Source organism: Sciurus carolinensis (assembly GCF_902686445.1).
Source record: "Sciurus carolinensis chromosome 14 unlocalized genomic scaffold, mSciCar1.2 scaffold_115_arrow_ctg1, whole genome shotgun sequence".
Taxonomy (NCBI): domain Eukaryota; kingdom Metazoa; phylum Chordata; class Mammalia; order Rodentia; family Sciuridae; genus Sciurus; species Sciurus carolinensis.
In genome coordinates this window covers 785,567-798,513 of record NW_025920107.1, presented here as the reverse complement: position 1 = coordinate 798,513, position 12,947 = coordinate 785,567, and the positions used below count along the sequence as shown (strand labels likewise).

Below are 12,947 nucleotides of genomic sequence, written 5' to 3'. Positions count from 1 at the left end.
TTAGTAAAAAAAATACATATATATATAAATATATATATATATATAAGAAATATAGAATATGACTTACAATGTAGGAGTAGTGAGTTCTTCAATTTTAAAATTGTATTAGATTATTAGTGCATTATAATAAAGCAAATCAAAACATCTTAGCTAGCAAAATTAAATCTAAAAGAAAGAACTGCCATGTCAGTTCTGGTAGAGAGAGAGTAGCAAGGAATGGAGCATGACTAACTCTTAGAACCTTCTGTGACCCTCCAGTCTCAGGCTGCTGGGTAAGACAGGGGACCCAGGGAAAGGGTGCAGCCTCTGGCCTATAGATATCCAGAACTACTGCAGTGGCTGCTCTGTGGTTGACCAAGGCTGTGAAAGACTGAGAGACCTCCCTGCATGACCAGATGGTGGCATTGATCTTTCCAATCCCAAACCCAGGAATCCTTGACTGTAAAGTCTCCTGCCCCAATCATGTTCAAAGTTGTACTGAGAAAATAGCACAATTGGAAGGTATTTGAAGAATGGTGGTCAAACAAAAGTGCCAATTCCAGCAGGGGGATGAGTGAATGACAGAAAGTTGAGCCAATCAGCACTAACAAGGGCCCTCCATGTCCACTTTGTGCAGGCTCCATTAGATGGGACCTCATCCAGAGAAGGCAAACAAAAGTTAATTCATCCCAGTAGGTAAGCAAAGCTGTGGAACCTGATGGATGGAACAGTGAGCACCTTTGGACAGTTGATGTTTGTTCTACCAAAGAGAGACCCTGCAGGGTAGCAAACTATTTGACTTATTTGAAATGCCCAACATTCTTCAGAAAGATTTACTGGGCATTTGTTGACCTGGGTATATATTATAAAACAGCTGCTCTCAATTTATCCCCACCAACCATTTAAAACTTTAGCTACATCTGTACATTCTAAATTTTAAACAGGTTGCTTATATAGGTTACTTATAATGTTACATACATACTCATTTGTTTTAAAAAGTCAGAATTATCTTCTGGAAGTGACATTGAAATGGAGTTGTTAGACCACCTCTAGGAATGACATTGTCTTTGTTTATTCAGGGAGTTAGAGGACATGGAGAAGATTTTGACCTTGAGAAGGGAGGGTCCTGGACCAGACTGGTTATGTGTAAATTACATTTTTTATATTTTAACCATTGTTTGGTGTGTGCATTTTACTCCTCATTCCTGTATATATAGTTGACAATGCTATGTATTTTTTAAGAAATATCCACTTTTTAGATATTGTAATGTTCCAAGTGGAAGTGGTAAAATATAACACATTTTGTAAATTACTTTATTTTGAACATTTCTAAGAAATGTTTTGAGGAAGACAATAACAAAAACACTTGTTGATTAATAAGCATTGTATGCTGGTTCTCTAGAGCACCATGCCAGCATGCTTAATATGAGGCAAAAGTCACCACTGATCCAATGTCAGTGGGTTTCATTTTACTTTGCTCAGTACATAGTGTATAAAAAGGACAAACAATCTCTAATCTACACCTAGTTTTTCTAGATGTTAATGAGGTTGCCACTGTATGACAAAAGTAGAATTAGTAAACAAATTTTGTATCTTTTGTGATAAAATTCCTAGGAAGAATTCTCTTCTTAAAATTGGATCATTATAACACATTCAGTTAGTGAACGATAAGAATGCTTGTATTTTAAAGTCATTTTCAAATAAGAAGTACTGTTATATGTGTGCAGTTTCTTCAAGACTGTCATGCACATAGTGGACAAATTGAGTTTCTAACTGAAACATCTAGTCTGTATAGATATGTAAAAGTGTCTGATGAATGTTAAATGTACAGAAAATAAGAAATCACTACATAAGGCTGAATGTTCTTTCTGATATGTGGACACTAACAAACAATAAGGTGGGGGTACACAGAATAAAATTTCAATGAATTAGAAAAAGAAAATTAAGGGAACGAAGTAGAGATTGGTATAATAATAATAATAGAATGAATCAGACATAAATTTTCTATGTTTATATATGAGTACACAAGCAGTGTAGCTCCACATTGCATACAACCACAAATATGGAAAGTTTTATTCCATGTATGTACATGTGTCAAAATACATACTACTATAATGCATATCTAAAATGATAACAATTTAAAAAAATAAAAATAATAAATCTAAAAGAAATACAAATAATGCAATCTACAGGGAACACTAAATCTAAAGAGACATGTAGAATAAAAGCAAGGAAGAGTACAGTGTTATATAAAAACATGTACTAAAGAAAGTCAGAATGGCCAAATTATCCTATAGAAAACAGTTTAAAGCAAGAAGTTATCTGAGATAAAATATATTTTAATTAAAAAAACTTTGAAAATAGGCAAAGTAGAATATTCTATGAAGATAAAAAGCTTTCCCTAGAATACTGCAAAAAGAATAGATATAGTTTCAAATCACACCATATATCTAAGACATAAAAAGTTAAGATTGACAGAAGTAAATAAAAAAATAGAAAGCAACACTTGAATACTAGGAGACACCAATGTGCACTTGCTGTAAATGAAAAGTCAAACAAAATGATAATTAAAAAAATAGAAGACTTTGAAAATAATTTAAACAAATTTGACTTATATACCAATTGTTTTCAACAGAAATGGAATATCAAAGTGGATCAACAAACAGGAAATCAATAAACCAAAGACTAATAGGTATAAAATATTAAAATTATTTTCTGATCATCAGAGAATAATGTTAGAAAGCAAAAGTGGACAGGATGTTCACACATATGTGGCAATTGATTGAACAGTCTTGAACATAATCTATTTCCATAATTGAAAGATTAAATTAAAAGACCTTTGTTCTTCTCAAAGTTATCTGGAGACTCATGTAAAAGTTCTCAAACTCCCACTGATAGTTTTTGCAGAGACAGAAAAAACTTATTCTAGAAATTTTATGGAATCTCAAAATTTTATGGATATATAAAAATATTCAAAATAGAAACTAAATTGGGAGAAGGTTGTCTCATAATTTTAAAACATTAAAAACTTTAAAATTTAATTGGTAAGAGTGAAATCAATTAAGACAAACAGTGAATTCTGAGTGTAATATGGCTTCACATATACAGTAAATGAAGACATTTAAACACCAAATTTTATTACAGCTTTAATCAACAGAGCTACTATGAGGAAGAAAACCAAATATCCCTTGAAATGATTGGATGGAGCAATTTGGAATATAGAAACTACAGAATATTTTGTTTTTCTTTTTCTTTCTTTCTTTTTTTTTTTTTTTTTTTTGTGCTGCTGGGGATTTGATCCCAGGGCCTTGTGCTTATGAGGCAACCACTCTACCAACTGAGCTATATCCCCAGCCCTACAGAATATTTTTCAAATTAAAAAGTAATAAATTTTTGCAAAATCTGTATTCAGGATAAATCTTCAGTACATTATGTTAACTGAAATATGTCACTATCACAAAGAAAATTATGAGAGAACTCTACTTTTATATGACAATTAAAAAAACAAACAAATATGCAAAAAACCTTTTGAACAGAAATTAGAATGAGATTAGTGATAGAAGACAGAAATGAGCACTTTTTACATGGAAATATATTTATTGATTTTTGAGATGTAAACATTCTACAGATATATTATGTGATAATTTGAATTAATATTGCTGAACAGTATGCATGATATGGCGAAATGCAAGTATTATTTTGTGGTTTCGATCACAATGAAAATTACAAAAAAGACATAAAAATAAAAAGAATTGTAAAATATTTGAAAGGTACCTTTAAAATTCTGTGGTCTTTATCCTATAAATAAGAATAAATTCATGAATATGTACATAATATAATATATATGTATATATGTATATATGTATAATATAATATATATGTATAAGAATAAATGCATGAATATGTATATAATATAATGTATATGTATATATTATATATGTATATAAAATATAATATAATATATATTATATTATATATTTAATCCAGAATTACTATTGTAATTCTGAGGCAAGGAGGCAAAAATTTCAATGCCATTCTCAATAACTTTGTGAGAACCTCTCTCCAATATAAATAGAAAGGGGCTGGGTATGTAGTCCATTACTAGAGTATCCCTGGATTCTATCCCTATTACATTCACATATAAAAATTTACATTACTATGTACATATACAGGATAAAAAAATTAATCTGGATAAAATATAAATTCATTTAAAGAGGTATACATACGATTTATACAAATAAAAGCATGTAAAATTTTATTGTCAGTAGAAACAAGAATCATGCATACCTTAATTTCAATAATTTCCTAATTTGTGAAGTAATGGAAATTTTCATATATTCATAAAATATTGAAAAAATAAAACAGTGTTATCTGAAGTAAGGAACATCTTATACAACATGAAATGTAGTCTCTAAAATGAAAGAATAAAGAAAAAGAAAATTTAACCAAACATAGATATATTATTTACAAATGCTTTCAAATAACTACAATTTACAACTATCACTACATATCACAAAAGACCATTTATTGTGAATCTTGTCTTTCTTTTCACAGAAAATCCATAATAAGTATTTATTTATAAAGAGCACATGTAAGTGAATTTTAATAAATAAATATATGAATAATAATAAACTGCTTTTGGATATTAATTTATTAAAATGACTTGACCTAGAATTCACCAACAATGTGCATGTTATCACCTGGAGACCCACAAATAACAGAAAATCTTTTAGATCATGCTAACACTCACTATCAAAGGGGAGTTTAGGTGGTTAATTTAAATGAACTTGGACATCACTGTAGACAAACAGAAGATTTTTAAAAATTTGAATACATGATAAACATAGGGCAGTACATATTCAATGATAACAGGAGAAATAAATCTAAGTTTCTGAAAAATCTTTTCTGCTAGGTAACTTCTCCATCTACATTTTGAAGTTGGCTTCTTCCTTGAACTTTAGGTCTCTCAACTGTGTCTTCTAATATGTGTAGGCCACAATATTTTATTTCACTCAATTTCTCTCAGTATCACTTTTCTAAAGTGAAGCATATATAATATATACCAAGAAAGGGAGAGATTAAAGACTAAAAGGAATGTCATTAACATTTTATTTATACCAAAAATATCATTTTTCTTGAATGCACAAATCTTAAACACATTCTTATAGAGAAATTCCCAGAAGATATTCATCAAGGGAAGAAAATTAAATAATTATATTTAAATAAAAATTGTGAAGGGAAGTTATGCTTACCTAGGAAGACCAGTTTCTGTAATTCTCTAACATCACATTTCTATATAAGTTTTTTTGAGCTGGTTGAAGGCATTTCCACTCCTCTTCAGTGAAATCAATGGCCACATCCCTGAATGTCAACAATTCCTGAAATAAGAATAGGTAAATAAATATTACAGAAGAGAAGGGGGCAGCCTAAATTTTATCTGATGGTAGCTCCAGAACGTGGATTGACTGGCAGAGGCTCTCAAAGCATCAGGCCTAAGAATGCCCAGAGAACCTCTGTGGAAGAGGCAACTGTTTACTGTTAGCCTGCAGACTGACTGCAAACTGCCAGGTTATCATCAGTTGCCTGCTGTTTCCTGGAAATCCACTGCAACAGTACCCACAAGTTTGGTTACACGTGGGTCCCACAATTCTGAGACAATAGCCACCACCTGCAGGACCTGTGGAGGGACTGACCAATCCCCATCTACAGGGCACCTCAGCCCAATCAACTGTACCCTGCCATAGGGACCCCCAGGCCAATTGACCACAACCCACCTCTGGGAAGCCTCAACCAGACAGACCACACACTGCTCCAGGACCCATTCCCAACCAACCACACCCTGCCTCCAGGACTCTGGCCAACCATGCCCATGCCCTGAGCCGCAGCTACCCATTTATCAACATATTCATAAGCCAGTGTAGCCATCTTGGATTATTCTGGAAGTGGAAGATCCCATTTTTAGGTGGGGCAAGTCCCATCCTGAGACACCTGCTGGACACTGGAAGTTCATTGTCATGTACCTCTCATGCATCAGGCTACTGAAGATTGGATGGTTTATATAATCCATAACTCTTATAGTGCAGGGTATTCTTTTTCTCCTTTTAAAAATTTGTAAGTTTCTGTTTATTTACTTTTCTTGCTCTATTTACCTTTTGTTTACCTGCATGCTCAGAGTTTTTTCTCCCTTTGGTCATGCTAAAAACCAACTTCTCTTGATTACATTTTCACACTTTCTATGATCTAGAACTTCTATATACTCTGTTCTTACCCCATTAACATTTACATCCTACACCACTCCCCATCCTCTTTGTCCTCCATTATAAACTACAGACCTTTTTGCAAATCTGTCTGTTATACTGTAGTAATAATTGAACTCATCCATTCTGTTTATTTTGACAAAAATTTTAATGTCTTCAAAGGGGTTATTTGGTTTAGAACTGCATATTATCTATACTGGGTGCTGCTAATATTGATCTCCCTCTTAAGGAAGAGGTTTTGGAAACCTATAGGATCACTATAAGCCTATAGGGGGGAAACTTCAACACACAAGAACTGCACTGCTAGAGGGGAAGATAGGTGAACAACATGAAAAAACAAGGAAAGAAAATGTTTCAAAGAAACCTAAATTGTATATTCAGAGAAACCAGTGACAGCATGGTAGAAGAAATTTCAGAAAAGAAGTTCAGAATACACATAATTAAAATGGTTTATGAAGCAAAGGATGAAATAAAGGAGCAAATGCAGGCAATAAATGATCACTCCAATAAGCAGTTGAAAGAGCAACTGCAGGAAGCAAAAGATCACTACAACAAAGAGATAGAGCTTCTTAAAAAAGCAACATAAATCCTTGAAATGAAGGAAACAATAAACTAAATAAAAAACTCAATGGAAACATCACCAACAGACTAGATCACTTGGAAGAAAAAAACCTCAGAAAATAAAGACAAAACATTTAATCTTGAAAATAAAGATGACCAAACAGAAAAGATTGTAAGAGATCATGAACAAAACCTCCAAGAACTCTGGGACATCATGAAAAGAACATATTTAAGAATTATCAGAATTGAGGAAGACACAGAGATCCAAACCAAGGGATGAACAAACTATTCAATGAATGGATATTAAAAAATTCCCCAAACCTGAATAATGAAATGGAAAATCAAATGCAAGAGGTTCACAGAATACCAAATGCACAAAATTACAACAGATCCGCATCAAGGCACATTATAATAAAGATGCCTCATATACACAATAAAGATAGGATTTTGAACGCTGCAAGAGAAAAGCAGCAGAATACATATAGGGAAAAAACAATATGGATATCAGCAGACTCCTCAGTCCAGACCCTAAAAGTTTTAAGGGCCTGGAAAAATATATTTTAAGCTCTGAATGAGCATGGTTGCCAACAAAAGTAACCTTCATATTGAAAGATGAAAAAAATCCTTTGGTGATAAACAAAAGTTAAAAGAATTCGCAAATAGAAAGCTTGTGCTATAGAACATTCTCAGCAAAATATTTCATGTGGAGGAAATGGAAAACAGCAATGTAGGTCAGCAAAGGGAGAAACTGCCTTAAAGGAAAAACCAATCAAAAAAATATCAACTCAAGTTAAAAACCAAAAATAAACCCAAATGACTGGGATTACAAATCATATCTCAATAAAAACACTGAATGTTAATGGCCTAAACTCATCAAACAAAACAGATAGGGTGGCAGATTAGATTAAATTGAAAGACCCAACAATATGCTGCCTTCATGAGACTCATCTAATAGAAAAGATTAAAGTAAAAGATGGGGAAAAAAAACTACTACACACAGGAACTCAGTAAAAAAGCAGGGGTTTCATTCTTATATCAGATAAATTGGACTTCAAGTCATAGTCAGAAGGGATAGAGAAGGAAATTTTATACTCTTTAAGGGAACCATAAATCAGGAAGACATAACAATCCTAATTATTTATGCTCCAGACAAGGATGCATTCATGTACAGCAAAAAAATCCTTCTCAATTTCAGGAATACAAGAGACCACAACATATTAAATCTGGGTGACTTTAGCACACAGACCACTGGATAGATCTTCCAAACAAAAACTAAACAAAGAAACTATAGAACTCAATAAAACTATCAAAAACTTAGACTTAACAGAAATATATAGAATATTCAATCCATCAATGAGTGAATACACTTTCTTCTCAGCAGCACATGGATCCTTCTCTAAAACAGACCAGATGTTTTGCCACAAAGCAGTCCTTACAAATGCAAGAAAATAGATATTACCTTGCATTCTATAATATCATAATTGAGTGAAATTAGAAATCAATGACAAAATAAAAAACAGAAACTACTCCACACCTACAGACTAAGTAATATGCTGCTAAATGAAGCATGGATAACAGAAAACATCAGGAATGAAATAAAAAAAATTGTTAGAGGTAAATGAGATTGATCGTACAACATATCAAAATATCTGGGACACCATGACAGCAGTATTTAGCAGAAAATTCATTCCATGGAGCTCAATCAGGAAAAGAATAAAATGTCAAAAACTAAAGGACCTAATATTACATCTCAAAGAATTAGAAAAAGAACAGAACAACATCAAAAGTAGTAGAAGATAGGAAATACTTAAAATCAGAGCTTAAATCAATAGAATAAAAGCAAAAGAAACAATTCAAAAATTGACAAAACAAAAAGTTGTTGTTTTGAAAAAGTAAACAAAATAGATAAAACCTTAGCCACAATAACAAAGGAGAGAGAAAACTCAAATTAAAGAAATTCATGATGAAATAGGAAATATGACAGACACAACTGCAATAAATAGCAAAATGAGAAACTACTTTGAAAATCTGTACTCCAAAAAATAGAACACATTGATAACACTGACAAATTTCTGGAGACATATGATCCTCCCAAACTAAATCTGGAGGACATACACAATTTAAACAGATGAATTTCAAGCAATGAAATAGAAGAAACCATTAAAATCCTATGAACCAGGAAAAGCTCAGGATAAGAGTTATTCTCAGTTGAGTTCTACAAGACCTTCAAAGAAGATCTCATTCCAATACTCCTCAAAGTATTCCAGAAAATAGAAAAGGAGGAAACACTTCCAATCTGATTCTGTGAAGCAGTGTCACTCTGACACTAAAACCAGACAAAGACACATCAAAGAAAGAAATCTTTAGACTGATATCTCTGATGAATATAGATGCAAAAATCCTTAACAACATTTCAGCAAATCTCATACAAAAACATATAAAAAAGTTAGTGCATCTATAAAGAACTCAAGAAACTCTACACCAAGAATGCAAATAATCCAATCAACAAATGGGCTAAGGAAATGAATAGACACTTCACAGAAGAAGATCTACAAGCAATCAACAAACATATGGAAAAATGTTCAACATCTCTAGTAATAAGAGAAATGCAAATCAAAACCACCCTAAGATTCCATCTCACCCCAATTAGAATGGCAATTATCAAGAATACAAGCAACAACAGGTGTTGGCAAGGATGTGGTGAGAAAGGTACACTCATACATTGCTGGTGGGGCTGCAAATTAGTGCAGCCACTCTGGAAAGCAGTGTGGAGACTCCTTAGAAAACTTGGAATGGAACCACCATTTGACTCAGCTATCCCACTCCTTGGCCTATACCCAAAGGACTTAAAATCAGCATATTACAGAGATACAGCCACATCAATGTTCATAGCTGCTCAGTTCACAATAGCCAGATTGTGGAACCAACCTAGATGTCCTTCAATTGATAAATGGATAAAGAAAATGTGGTATATATAAATACAATGGAATATTACTCAGTCATAAAGAATGATAAAATTATGGCATTTGCAGGCAAATGGATGAAACTGGAGAATATCATGCTAAGTGAGATAAGCCAATCTCAAAAAACCAAAGGATGAATGATATCGCTAATAAGTGGATGATGACACATAATGAGGGGTGGGAGGGGTTAGTGTTAGGGTTAGAGTTAGGGTTAGGGAGGGGGGCAAGAATGGAGGAAGGAAGGACTGTATAGAGGGAAAAGAGGGGTGAGAGCGGTGGGGCGGGAAGGGAAAAAATAACAGAATGAATAAAACAACATTACTTTATGTAAATTTATGATTACACAAATGGTATGCCTTTACGCCATGTACAAACAGAGAAACATCAAGTATCCCATTTGTTTACAAAAAAAAAAAAAAGTTAGTGCTCCGTGATCAAATGGGGTAAACTCCAGGAGTGCAAGTTTTGTTCAACAACTGTAATAATGTAATGTGTGCAATTCATCAATTCAATAGACTTAAGGTAAAGAGTCATAAAATTATTTCAATAAAAGTAGAGTAAGTGTTTGACAAAATATAACACCCCTTCATACTCCAAGTAATAGAAAACATAGGGACAGTAGGAACCTACCTCAACATTGTAAAGGCTACTTATGCTAAGCCCACAGACCACATCATTCTTAATGGAGAAAAACTGAAACATTCCCTTTAAAACTGGAACAAGACAGGGATGCCCTCTCTCATCACTTCTACTCAACATCGTCCTTGAAATACTAGTCAGAGCAAATAGACAGACCAAAGAATTTAAAGGGATATAAATAGGAAAAGAACTAAAAGTATCATTATTTGACAATGACATGATTCTATATTTAGAGGATCCAAAAAACTCCACCAGAAAACTTCTAGACCTAATAAGTGCATTCAGCAAAATAGCAGAATAGAACATCAGCATGCATAATTCTAAAGCATTTTAATTCATAAGCAATGTAATATCTGGAAGGGAAATGAGGGAAACAACTCTGTTCACAATAGCATCAAAAAAATAAAATACTTTGTAGTTAATCTAATCAAATATATGAAAGATCTCTACAATGGAAACTAGAGATATTAAAGAAAGAAGTGTAAGAAGATCTCAGAATATGGAAAGATCTCCCATGTTCTTGGATAGGAAAAACTAATATCATCAAAATGGCCATACTTCCAAAAGTATTATACATATTTAATGCAATTCCATTTAAAATCCCAATGACACTTATATATAAATACAAAAAGCAATCATGAAATTCATGTGGAAGAACAAGAGACCTAGAATAATCCTTTACAGGAAGAGTGATGTAGGAGGTATCACAATACTAGACCTTAAACTCTACTACAGAGGAAGAGTTACAATAACAGCATGTTACTGGCACCAAAATAGACAGGTAGAACAATGATACAGAATAGAAGACACAGAGACATACCCACATAAGTACAGTTATCTCATACTAGAAAAACATCCCAAAAACTTACAATGGAGAAAAGATATCCTATTAAATGAATGGTGTTGGCAAAACTGGAAATTCACATGCAGTAAAATAAAATTAAAACCCTATTTCTCACCCTGTGCAAAACTTAACTCATAATGGATGAAGGATCTAGAAACTAGTTCTGAGACCCTTCACTAAACAGAAGAAAATATAGCCTCAAATCTCCATCATGGTGACTAAGGACAATATTTCCTCAACAAGACTCACATAGCACAGAAATAAAAGAAAGAATCAATAAATGGGATAGAGTCAATTGAACAGCTTTTTCTCAGCAAAGGAAACAATAATGTTAAAAGAAAACCTACAGAGTGGGAGGAAAACTTTTCCACACATACTTCAGACAGAGCACTAATCTCCTAAGTGTATCAAGAGCTTAAAAAACTTTACACCAAAATACAAAGAAACCAATTAATACATGGGCTAAGGAATGGGGCAGACACTTCATAGAAGAAGATATACAGGTTACCAACACATCATCCCTAGTAAGTAGAGAAATGCAAATTAAAATCACCCTAAGCATTTGGTTAACTCCAATTAGAAGGACTAATATTAAAAAAAAAAACAAGCAATAATAAATGTTGGCTTTGATGTGGTGAAAAAGTCACACTCATACATTGCTGGTATGGTGCAGCCACTCTGACAAGCAATATGGAGATTCCTCAGAAAAGTTGGAATGGACCCACCATTTGACCCAGCTATCCCACTCCTCGGTTTATATCCAAAGGACTTAAAATCAGCATATTACAGTGATGCAGCCACATCAGTGTTCATAGAAGTTCAAGTCACAAAAGGTAGATCATGAAACCAACCAAGATGCCCTTCTATAGCTGAATGGATAAAGAAACTGTGGTACATATACAAAATGGAATAATATGCAGATATAAAGAAGAATAAAATTATGGCATTGGCTGGTAAATGGATGCAGTCAGAAATTATCATGCTAAGTGAAATAGGCCAAGCCCAAAAAACCAAAGTCTGAATGTTTTCTTTGATAAGTGAATGAGGATATATAAAGAGGCAGGGTAGGGGGAAGAGAAGAATGAAGTTTCTTTGGTGTAGAGGAAAATGGGAGAGGAGGGGGTAGGGGAAAGAAAGATAGTAGAATGAGACTGTATTACCCTATGTCTATGTATGAGTACATGAATTACATGAATCTACATTGTGTGCAACCATAGAAATAAAAAGTTGTACCCCATTTGTGTACAATGAATCAAAATGCAGGGAATTCTTATACATAATAGTATAACCATGAATAAGAGATTACTGAAATGAAGAATCTGATTCAGTAGTTCTGGGATGGAACTGGGTTTTCTGAAAATGTAACAATTTTTCTAGCTATTCCAAGACCATAGTGGAATTAAAGAAACTTTTTAAAGGCAATGAGGTTGACCACATAAAGGAAATATTTACTAGTGAATTTGAGTTCAGATATTTTATGATATTTATGTATGTTATTAAAATATCAAATAGAACAACAGTCCTATTTGAATATTTAGTTTGTGCTTTATTTTTCAAATTAAAATATTTTAATATATGTAATCAAAATTATACATATTTATGCAATAATGTTTTGATACATGTATATATTGTATTATATTTACAAAAGGATAAACATCTAGCTTTTCAAACAATTGTCATTTTTATGTAATTTTATTGGTTCTT

The 12,947-nt window shown here is 32.9% G+C and overlaps 1 long non-coding RNA gene across 1 annotated transcript in view; it reads right to left on the bottom strand.

Moving 5' to 3' along the window:
• Window positions 1-12,947, bottom strand: part of LOC124973301 (uncharacterized) — a 46,874-nt gene that overhangs the window by 14,699 nt on the left and 19,228 nt on the right. Inside the window, exon 2 of the long non-coding RNA XR_007106664.1 lies at window positions 5,232-5,357. This is a non-coding gene — a long non-coding RNA (uncharacterized LOC124973301). The remainder of the gene's footprint in view (window positions 1-5,231; window positions 5,358-12,947) is intronic.